The 11,772-nt window shown below is 32.8% G+C and overlaps 1 long non-coding RNA gene across 1 annotated transcript; it reads left to right on the forward strand.

The window, feature by feature from the left end:
* The first annotated feature begins 2,620 nt into the window (after window positions 1–2,620).
* LOC147499014 (uncharacterized) lies at window positions 2,621–4,273 on the forward strand. The gene is made up of 3 exons (XR_015194396.1): window positions 2,621–3,614; window positions 3,715–3,883; window positions 3,984–4,273. It is a non-coding gene; the product is annotated as an uncharacterized LOC147499014 (long non-coding RNA).
* The last annotated feature ends 7,499 nt before the right edge of the window (window positions 4,274–11,772 follow it).

The raw sequence follows: 11,772 nt of genomic DNA on the forward strand, positions 1-11,772 counted from the left end.
CATTCTCTATGTATGCGGTTACCTTATCATCAGGATTGTTTCTTCTTGCGAAACCTGCTATGGCTACTTCCGATTGGCGTACCGCAGTGTCATCCTTGGCTGGCCATTTTCAGTTCTGGCTGTTCTTCCGGTTACATTCTATTGTTTGAAGAGAAGTTTCAACAAAGTGTTCCTGTTAGCTGCTGCTACTTCCGTCGACTCAAAGAGATAAGGCGAAGGGAGCCTGACTTACGGCTTCCAAGCCTGGCGCGAAGCGAAGGGATTTCACCTGTGATCTACTTTTTTCGTGGTGTTGTTGACGTTGTTGAAAGCTAATTTTTAAGTAGGCCTAGCTTTTCAGAGCTACTCCCAGCTCACACTATGGTGGAGGAGGTGCCGTGAAGATCTAGGAGTGTGAGCAGTACGAGCTGAAAGGCCTGAGTAGACTCCTAAAAACTCAACTTGAACTCACACTTTTCTCAATCTTTAAAAGACAAGAAACATCAAAAGTTTGTATTAAGGAGCAATAATGTTAAAACCCATAACCCATGAAGATGAATACACTTCACTGAGTGATCTTAAGATTGAGATAGATAGAGACAGTCCTTCATTTTTCATGTGTTTTTGGCTATATATAGTGAACTCTGCAACCCCTCCTGCTACAGTCATTAGACAGGTTTGTTTTTTTTTTTCTCTTTTTCAGTCTCTCTGTATATCTGCATTTTTGTGTTAAAAGAATGAATTTTTATCACATTTTTGTTTTTTTTAATCATTTTGGTGACCAAATGAAGAGGAGTGATAATAATTCATGATTATTTTTTTGGAAGAATAATAAGCTACACCATTTTATTGTGTTTGATGGTTTTGTAGTTTGTAGTATTCATTTTAACTTGAATGTTACAATGAAATGGAAGTTTAGGCTAACCCATAGTACCCTATAAGCACAATCCAGAGTTTGGAAGAAGTTGTTCACTGCGAAAGAGAAACATTTTATTTTTTGTTTTTACTTTTAATTGGTAGTTGGACATTTCTTTCATGTACAATGTGTGTGTTAGTATAGTAGTAATAATATATCATTTTGGAATTTGGAAGTTAGGTAATGAACCCAAAGGATATAAATATTAAATAGGCTCAGAAGTCCAGTGATGAAATCAGAGGAACCGTTGGGATGGAAATACTTATTTTGTAAAGTGGAGGTTAGATGTAAAGGTATTGTTATTTAAGTTTATTTTTAGGCGTACTATTTAAGAATATATGCTTATAAGATTGTGATTTGCATATATTTGAATTATTATTTTTTGTAAGTTGCTTCAAAGAAAACAAATAAACCTATGAAATTAAAGTAAAAAAAATAAAATAAAACAAAAAATAGAAAAAAATTCTTATCTATACTTCATATCACCCATCAAACTGTATTCATCTGAAATGCTGGTGGATGTGGTTTCTCAGATTTTCTCTTCCGCAACAACACTTCAAGAATAATAGCAAAAACAAGAATGACCGAAAGAATAAAAGCATAGACTATATTCCAAGAACGGACACCAAGTACGCTAAATGTGCCAAATTGCAATTTTCCAGTGCATAAGTTATTATGACCAAGTACACTTCCCTCGGTAAAGCTCATTTTTTAGGTGGTCTGACTGTTATTTGATCGTGTGGCTAATATATGGTCGCACCATTAATGTGCCTAATTTTATTGATTCTGTGGGTCCTACTTAATGCAAGCTTTCTTAAGATTCATCATCGGCACGGTTGATGTTTGGCCGTACCGCTAAAGATTTGCCACACGGCACTTAAAGATAGTCAATACTCAAAGGATTCTCAAATTTTAGAGCGAATTTGAGTTTTGAAATAGCTTTTCGCTATTTGAGTGAACCATTGGGAGTAGTTTTAGGGTTCACTCTACTTGGAACACATATTTGACTGAACCATTTGGGATGCTCTGAAATGCTTCCACTATCTTTATGAATTTCTTATGTCTCTACAGAGTATGAAGTTTACAATTGCCCTCATACCTACACACTCATTGAGAGCATGTGTACACAGAGTAGTAGAATCTGCAGATGTTAGTACTTCCATCACAGTTTGTTTACTATATTGAATGCCATAAAGCTCTACACAAGATTACACACCTAGAGGTCTGTATAAGTGATTCCTCCTAGATGATGTTAATGAAAAGAATTTATACGATACTGGTGTACTAAACTCAAGTAAATGAAGTAATACCACGCATATGAAAGAATATTAACGGTGGTTTCATAGCTCTAAATATCTGGACATTTAAGGTGCACCTGGCTTTATATTCGACTTTTAATGATCCTCTACCTGTTTCTGTTAGTAACTGTAATGGACCAGTTATTTTAATTGAATGAAAATTGTCAGTTCAGCGAAAGTAAAAGGTGTACCTGTGAAGATGTCTATAACTAAATAATTTGCACGGTCTTAACCAGCCTTTTATATTGCAGAGACCTCTCAATTTTTAATTCTTGCAGAAATGTTTTTGGCCTTGGCTAGTTTGTTGTGGTGTGGCTATTTGATATGGTAGAGCGAACTTTAGCTGTCTGTTAATATAAAGCGAGACTTCTAAATCCATTGCACATAGTTTTCCATGCACTGCTTTTATTCATTTTTATCGGTAAATTTCAATTCATTTATATCATAAAATTGTAGTGTTACAAATAATAGGCTGAGTAGCAAGGAGCTGCTCAATGCACTGCTTTTGTTTTATAACTATTCAATAAGGAATGCACTAGAGTTTTGCTGACGTTTATTGTGTTTACTTGCAGACTCAGGATGTAAATTCTGCAATGGAGGCTTCAAGGAAAACCCAGAATGCTTTCGCGGTTGGCAGTGCTAGTCTGGAAGAGTCACGGTATGAGGGCATCTCTTATGTTAAAAGGGTCCTTGATTTCAATTTCTATGATGTACAAGGACTATTGCGTCTTGTACGGCTTGCAATGGAAGCTATAAGCCATTGAATTCGCTTTTGTAGCAGAGATATTGTCAACACTGAATATCTTTTGTTTTTCCGGTTTACTTCCTTGGAAGCAGACTGTAATGGAGGATATGAAGGAAGGAGCAGGGATGGAGGTTTATCAGTTCCACTGTATGATACATCTGCAAAGGGACTGGTTTCACTGACTTAGTTCCTTTCTGTATAGTTGTATAAAAAAGAGATTAATTGTAAGTTATGTATCATATTCTTTGTGGCCCTCTGGTGGTAAATGGGTAAGCTTGTAGCATGTTGACCTACAATTTTGAAAAGATGTGATGAGACATGTGTTCCTTCAGAAGGTAGGTGAGGTTACTGCTACACAGTTTTGAAGGTCATACAGAAAATGAACATCCATAGCTTCGGTGCATTGAAGCTGGATGAAAGATGAGAATAGAGTACGGGTGAGAAAATCATTTTTCTAGAGGTTGAACTGGTTTAGTTCTGGCATTTTAATGGACTTCAAATTTTGTTATCAGTTTTTGTTTTTTCTGGAAAGTAGTAAATTGAGAAACTGGTGGAGGGGTTTGTGTAAAATTCGATAATCACGTCTGTTGCGAAGCGTAATACTGGTGCCTCCAGTTGGAACTTTTACTGTACAAACATGCTTCAATCTGAAGGTAGCGGTGATTGGCAGCCCTAGGTATGTAGGTTTAGTTTAACTGTCTATCTTTCAGTTGTTTTCCATCCTCTAGATTCAATGATTCAAGTTCTTTATCTTTTCTTCTTCTTCCCATATAAAGGTTATATTATACGGCTTCATGAAATAGAGGATTGCAGATACTAGTCCTTTGTTGTGTGATGAATGAGACAAAGTAGAAGAAGATAGAGAAATACATGACAGAATTTAGTTGGACTTTTTTTGTACAACACTTACCTGTAGGAGGCTGAGCACTCTCCCTTTAAAAAAAGGTTTGCTAAGCTCTTCAACAAATGTGTGGCATTGTTGCCTTTCTTTTTACTTTAGCAATTATTCCTTTTCTGACTTTTATTCTCTTTCTTATGGTGACAGGGATGTCTGTCAAGTCATATATATCAATAAAGTTAAACTGAAACTGGAAACTGAATGTGAGAACTTGTTTTTTGGGCTAATGCCGATGGTAATATAGCAGGAAAAGCTCTATTGATCAGATTTCTTATTATAGCTTCTGTAGTTGTAAGTTGTAACATGGTAAAGGTCTGCTATTAGATTTTTGGTATATCAGACACACAGTTGGTTAGTGGACGTTACTGCATACAACAAGATCAAACCATGGTTTCTGTGGCAATATCCATAGCTATCTTGTCAAATAATTTGTTGTATCTTAGAAGGTAGAGGCATAAGATATGTTATACGAATCTTGAATTGTGAGATTGATATAAATTTATATATTTTGTGATTGGTATATATATTCTGTAACGAAGTATGTGAAAATCAAAGAAACTGACATGCATACTGAACTCAAAGTCGAATTGCAGAACAGAACTGTTAGATCAGTTCAAGTATGTGAGGTCTTTAAAGTCGGTTTAATGTCCTCTGGAGATGATGAATGTTGTAATTAGGGTGACTCGACACAGTTTAAATCACTCAACTTACTTGTCTGTACGACATATGGGTGTATCCCAAGGATTCCGACTGTAGAATGAGATGAACAAATTGTGAAGCTAATTATCTAATTGAGTTCAAGGTTTTTGTAACGACAAGCTAATTGAGTTGAATGATTCTCCTTGTAGGAGTCGTAATATTCAAGTTTTTTTAAGTAGGATTGATTTAAATTTTTCAAGGAAACCAATAAGGGTTGTTTAAATTGTAAGATTAAAATCGTTTATTTTTTGGTTTTTTTGCATGGTAAAATTGTGGGACATTCTATATCCCACTGTACTAGTGATTAGCATGGCTAACATAGTATGTGCCGTCTCTTGTTTCAGGTTGGTGGGCTTGGAGTGGCAATGGTATGGTCGTCAGCGATGTGAATGGATGATGAGCTTCATATTCTTAATTGTCCTGTATAGGAATTATGCACAATATGCATCTTCAATGTGTATTTTGAGTCTTTACACGACCCATTTACCATTTTCCTGTAGAAATGTATATCAATAGTAACATTTGTTCGAAAGTAAAATTTCCTCAGCCTGCTTTGATTATCAGAAATTTCTAAATCTCTCTCTCTCATTGTATTTGTACATAGAGATTTGATTTAATTTGAGAGTGCCATTCATTTCATTGAAATTCACTTATTCAGATATTTTTTCAGAAAATGCCTGGATTGGACGTTGACTGAGAAATGAGGACAGAACAGCCCATTGAAGATAGTTTTTCGGAAAATGCCAGACAAGTTTTATTCCACTGCCGGACGTGGCCCCCACTAGAAGATAGTGTGTAGTACCCAAAATACCTTTCCCCATATTAGTTATTTTTAATAGAAAGAAATGAAATTAACATAATAGAAATTTACATATAAACCCTTGAACATCTCCCACCCTCTAGTCACATCTCTTATATCATAAGTTTTTTTTGGATAATCTTAAATACACTCTCCATTTCTAAGAGGGCACTCTCCGACCTGAAATTTGTTATTACATTTGTGTCCCAACTTAAAATCCATGTTTTCTAAGAGGGCACTCCCCATCAAAAATAGTGATAACCTCCTATTGCCTTTAACTAACTAATTTGCACTATGCAACTCTATACACTATCAAAATACACTCTCCTTCTCAAATTATCTACATTCACCTCAATTTTCCTTGACTCAACTCAACTCAATTTTCCTCTACTTCTCAACTCTCAATACATCTATATTTTAACTCTCAAATAGAATATGTATCATTACTCAACTCTCAAATGAACGATTTATCACAATACAACTACCCACATCTCAATGTCGAATAAATTGAAGATTATATAATGTTAGAAGAACCAATTGAACATGAAAAAGAATAAATTGGACATTAATGTAATTGAAATTGCCTAATGGAATTGAAACTAAATGGATTATGATAGTTTGAATCTTAGATTTCAAAATAAATTTTGTGTAATCTTGATGTATGTGCTATTTTGATAAACAATAACACATTGTCGTAAAATACCATAAACCACGGTAACGGGTTGCTGAAACATAACCATAAATTACAGTGTCGGGTTACCATTTACCAAGTAAAGATACAACAAATAGACACCGAAAATTCTTAAACCATTCAGTTCTTGTTGCTGTGTTGTCAAATTCCAATATTTAAATGTTTCATCATTTATTTGATAATAATTTGATTAATAATTAGCATATTTTAACTTATTTGTAGTTGTTTTAGGTGATAACTTAGTTCCAACAAGTAGAAAACATTTAGGTTATAATTTTTTATTTCCGAATTGATATCAATTGTACATATCTCTAGGGTTTGAATAAATACAGTTCTAACTAGACTTTGAATCTAACATCTAGATTTTTACCAACAAATTAAAATTGAATTATATAATATAATTTAAACCCATTCTCCAATCTATAATAAAACGTTTAGGTTATAATTTTTTATTTCGAAAGGGTTTGAATTGGTATAGTTCTAACTACACTGTAAATCTAATATCTAAATTTTTACCTACATATTAAAATTGGATTAGACGATATAATTATTTAAAATTAACCCGTTCTCCAATCTATAATCAAACGTTTGAGTTGTAATTTTTTATTTCAGAATTAGTAGCAATTTTACTTATGTTTAGGATTTAAGGTTTGAAACAGTATAGTTCTAACTAGGGGTGGCAATGGGTCGTACGTGTTGGGTCGGGTTCGTATTGTATCATATCTGGGTCACGTGTTAGGAGAGCAAACCCAAATCTGACCTAATTATTAATCGTGTAGAGTTTGTCAAACCCTAACCCAACCCACCTATATAACGGGTTAACCAATAGGTGACCCGCTAAGCCAACGGGTCAATTTCAAATTAGTTTCGGATCGGATTCACAAACAATCTATATGCAAAATATTTAGTATTTTACGATTTTATTTATCAAAAATATATATATTAATTCTCAAAAACCATTCATAATTCAATTACATATCAATGAAAATTGAATAACGAAACATATATTTATCAAATGAATCAATATGACGGCTAATCTTTCTCCTTTTAGTTATTTATTTTAAGTTGTTGGGATAGTGAGATTTTAAAAAATAATTAACTTATCTTAAAACAGGTTATACATATCACGGGTTGATGACCTGACCCATTAGACTTGAAAACTAATCGGGTCTACCAACAGGTTACTCGGGTTAACATATGTGACCCTAACCCACCCATTTATTTGACGGGTTCGGCGGGTCAACCCTTAAATGACCCAAAAGCCTTTTTTCCTAATTCAAACCCGCTTAATTTCGTGTCGGGTTAGCGGGTCGTGTACAAAACTGTCACCCCTAGTTCTAACTAGACTTTATTTGAATCGATTTAACATCTAAATTTTTACCAACAAATTAAAGTTTGATTAAATGATATAATTTAAACCCATTTCCCATTCCATAATAAAACATTTTGGTTATTATTTATGATTTCAGAATTGATATGTAGCAACTGTACATATGTTTATGGTTTAACCAATACAGTTCTAACAATAATAGAACTATATTTTGAAAAAAAAAAATCAATACAGTTCTAACTATATTTTGAATCTAGTATCTAACATCTAGTACATTTGGAAGTTAATATTCATTATCTAATCTAACACCTATTTTATTATTATTTTTTTAATTTGTAATGGTATCAAAATTTGAGATTCCTCGATATTCCCAATTTAGAGTTTAGGGTTTAGGGTTAGACATCTCGATATTTCAATATTTCAATTATTTCGATATCTCGACATCTGAAATTGAGTTTTCATTTCGACCAATTATTTCAATATTTCAAAACAATTTTGATATTTCGACCAATTATTCAATAATTCAAAATTATTTTAATACTTTGCCCAATTGTTTTTATGAAATTTCAAAATCAATTTATTCTCTTTTTAGGTTGATTTGAATTTCCCTCTCAAAATCAAACTCAAAACTCATTTTCAACTTTTTGGCTTCTCATTCAAATTCAAACTGAAATTCAAACCCAAATTTTAGCCATTTTTCTATTCTTTCTTTTCCCCCTCAAATCTACTTCTCTTTAAACACTTCTTCTCCATTCCTAATATAGAAACTTACAAAAACTCAAAACTATGGGAGATGGTGAGCATGAAAACTCACCCAATCCACACACTTGCAAGGTAATTTGTTTGACTTATCTTCTCCACTTTAATTGTTTTCTTTAAGTTGTGTATATGTGTAACTATTTTCTTTTTGTTGAATTTAAGTCTAATTTAAGCACATTGAAAGCTTACATTGGAATTGGAAGTGAAAGTTGACAACATATGTCATGGGTTTGGGACAAAAGCTATTGTGAAAGGGAATGGGAAAAAAGAGGAATCATAGAATGTTGTAATCTTCTCAATCTTATGTTAATTTCGGTAACTGGTTACTATTTTACAAATACAATTTTCAGCAACTGAACACTAAAAGTTTGAGCAATTTTCAGCAACTAAATATCATTTATCAAATTTGTAACTGGATAACGAAATTGAGTTTTAATTTTGTTAACTGGTTACTGCTTTACAAATACAATTTTCAGCAACTGAACACCAAAATTTTGAGCCATTTTCAGCAACTAGATACCATTTATCAAATTATGATACAGAAATTGGCTTTTAGTAATTGGTTACCGGTTTCTAACTACAATTTTCAACAACTAAACACCAAAATTTTGAGTAATTTTCAGCAACTAGATACTATTTATCAAATTAGCAACTGGATACCGAAAATGAGTTTTAATTTCGGTAACTGGTTACCGCTTTACTATTACAATTTTCAGCAATTGAACACCAAAATTTTGAGCAATTTTCTCAAATTAGGGATACCGAAATTGAGTTTTAGTAACTGGTTCCGCTTTCTAAATACAATTTTCAGCAACTGAACACCAAAATTTTGAGTAATTTTCAGCAACTAGATACCATTTATCAAATTAGCAACTGGATACCGAAATTAAGTTTTAATTTCAGTAACTAGTTACCACTTTACTATTACAATTTTCAGCAATTGAACACCAAAATTTTGAACAATTTTCTCAAATTAGGGATACCGAAATTGAGTTTTAGTAACTAGTTACCGCTTTACAAATATAATTTTCAGCAATTGAACACCAAAATGTGGAGCAATTTTCAACAACTAGATACCATTTATCAAATTAATAACTGGATACCGAAATTGAGTTTTAATTTCGGTAACTGATTACCGCTTTACTATTACAATTTTCAGCAACTAGATACCAACATTTTTCATCAACTAAACATTAAGTGGGTGTTTGGTTCTCATTTTTTCAAAAAAGTATTTTTTCTTAAAAAACACTTTTATGAAAAAGTATTTATTCTAAAAACAGTTTTTCAATAAACATGTTTGGTTGTGACTTTTCTTAAAAGCTATTTTATCAAATCAGATTTCACACTATGTTTCTCGATATATTTTGGCATATTGTGGCATAAATCACTAAAGTCTAAAACATCCGGGGAGTTCATTTGCCTTTAGCTCCAAAAGTGTTTCCTTCAAAGAAAAATAGTTTTTTAACTTAAAAAACAAGTTTTACCTAATTATCATAAAACAAGTTTTGGGACCAAAAAGTGTTTTTGGATGAAAACTATTTTTTTTTTAAATAGAAACCAAACACATTTATTTTTTCAAAAAATGTTTTTTCACTAATAAACACTTTTTAGCAATAAATAAATAGGATCCAAACACCCCCTAACATTTTTCATTTTTCATGTCAAATTTTCTGGAAGGCTTATTGACCAATACTGAATTACTGATAGATATTGATTGGTAATTTCAGGAGCAAAGATGAGTTTTAATCAACATCAACGAACTATTTTGATTTGTGGGATCATCTAAGTTCAATGATGTTACTACTATTCTAAGAGCACAGACCACCTACGCCACTAGCTTTAGACGAAATACTCATCTCACATAGACTAAATAAAAGTCAAAAGAATGGTCTGATCATAAAACGTACTATGTCTACACTCTACACATTAAGCAAACAAAGAGTTCATAAACAAAGCAGACTTCTGCAGTTCTGCCAAAGCAGATTTAAAACAAAACTAGCAACAGATGTTTTAATGGAACAACTTTTTTGGGATGTAAAATGACTTCTAGACTCGAGCACAGTCACACCTGCGTCAGCAAAAAGTCTACCTTTTTCCTTCTCCACAAGATCTGCTAACAACTTCTGAAAATCTTCTCTCTGCACACATATATTCTCATATTTAAGTTCTAACCATTAAAACTATTAAAAACATAACAGAAATGGATACAGTGGTAAAAGCTTCACCTGAGCTGCTATAAGAGATTCTCTGGTGATTACCTAAAAAAAACAAATATAAGTACAAGTAAGTTGCCATACAAAAAAACAGCACTGGGTAGTTTGCTGCATCATTGTCAGTCTAAAACACAAGTGAAAATGCAAAAAGTTCCTTTGGCTAATGGGATATAGAAATGAGGCATGGCTTTAAATTGACTAGAATAAACATTCTCTAATATAATATTTAAAAATAAATCATATAACTGAATCTGATCACAGATAAATGAACCAATAGTTGCAAATAGACTTGCATACTCTTCCATTACCGATCACAAAATCCCATACATCTTCATCCTCAATCCGTCATTTCGCACCAAACAACTTAATATATCATATGAACTATTCTATCCAACCAAATCGAATCGAAAAGCGTAAACTGAAAAAGAGATAAAAAAACAATTGATACCTGAGCAGCAACAAGGCCACTAATATGAGCCATATCACAAAGCAAAAGAGCACCACATTTATCAGCAACAGATCTAAACTTAGCATAATCCCAATGTCTAGGATAAGCACTACCACCACAAATAATCTTTAGTAATTTTCCTTCCTTCAAGAACAAGTGCTATTCTAGGCTTACCAGCAAAAGCAAGTAGTACTAAAACAGTAATCCAAGTTACAATAGTAGCAGGTATAGCAATAGCGTCAAATTCTGATTCATTACCTCTCATTACACCACTGTTCAAATCAACTTCTACTCCTCCACCTGTTAGAAACCCTATTGGCAGAGTTCCTACTGTGTCAAATTCAAATATTGATCCTCATGCAAGTCCAGCACTTTCTCATTCAATTTCCAACTCGGTCTCTTCAAACTCACAATCCTCATCAAAACACTCAAAAACAACAAACTCTTCATTCATGATAATCGTCATTGATTACGCGATTTCATCCATGAAAAAAAATTTGTACAGATTATGTCATGTCCGAAAAAATAGCACCGAGCTACCCATCTTAAATCCAAAGACATTGTATGTCTTTTTGGAACTTAGAATATAGAGGAATATTATTTCTAGCCATAATTAAATCTAGTAATTTTAGCATTTTATTAATTAATTTGGATTTAATGTAAGCCAAACGAGAATGTACAACAATACAAAATTAGGCACTGTATAATAGGCAATTATTCAGAAAATTAAAACTTATGGTTAGATACAACATACAAGTGCAACTTCATACCTGTAAATGCCTTTAAACTTCATCATTAGTAGGACCATCCACCTTCATTATTTCTCTGATTTGCTTTGGTGTAGCAGCTATAAAAAAAAATCAATGTTAATATTTTCTTAAAATAATAATTATTATACATCTATTTTTACATACCATGAGATCCACCAAGTTGTTGCAAAGCTTGTAAAAATCTCCTATGCAGTTCCAGTGACCAACACCGTCTTGTTTTTCGAATC

The sequence above is a fragment of the Coptis chinensis genome, chromosome 5, assembly GCF_015680905.1.
Source record: "Coptis chinensis isolate HL-2020 chromosome 5, ASM1568090v1, whole genome shotgun sequence".
Taxonomy (NCBI): domain Eukaryota; kingdom Viridiplantae; phylum Streptophyta; class Magnoliopsida; order Ranunculales; family Ranunculaceae; genus Coptis; species Coptis chinensis.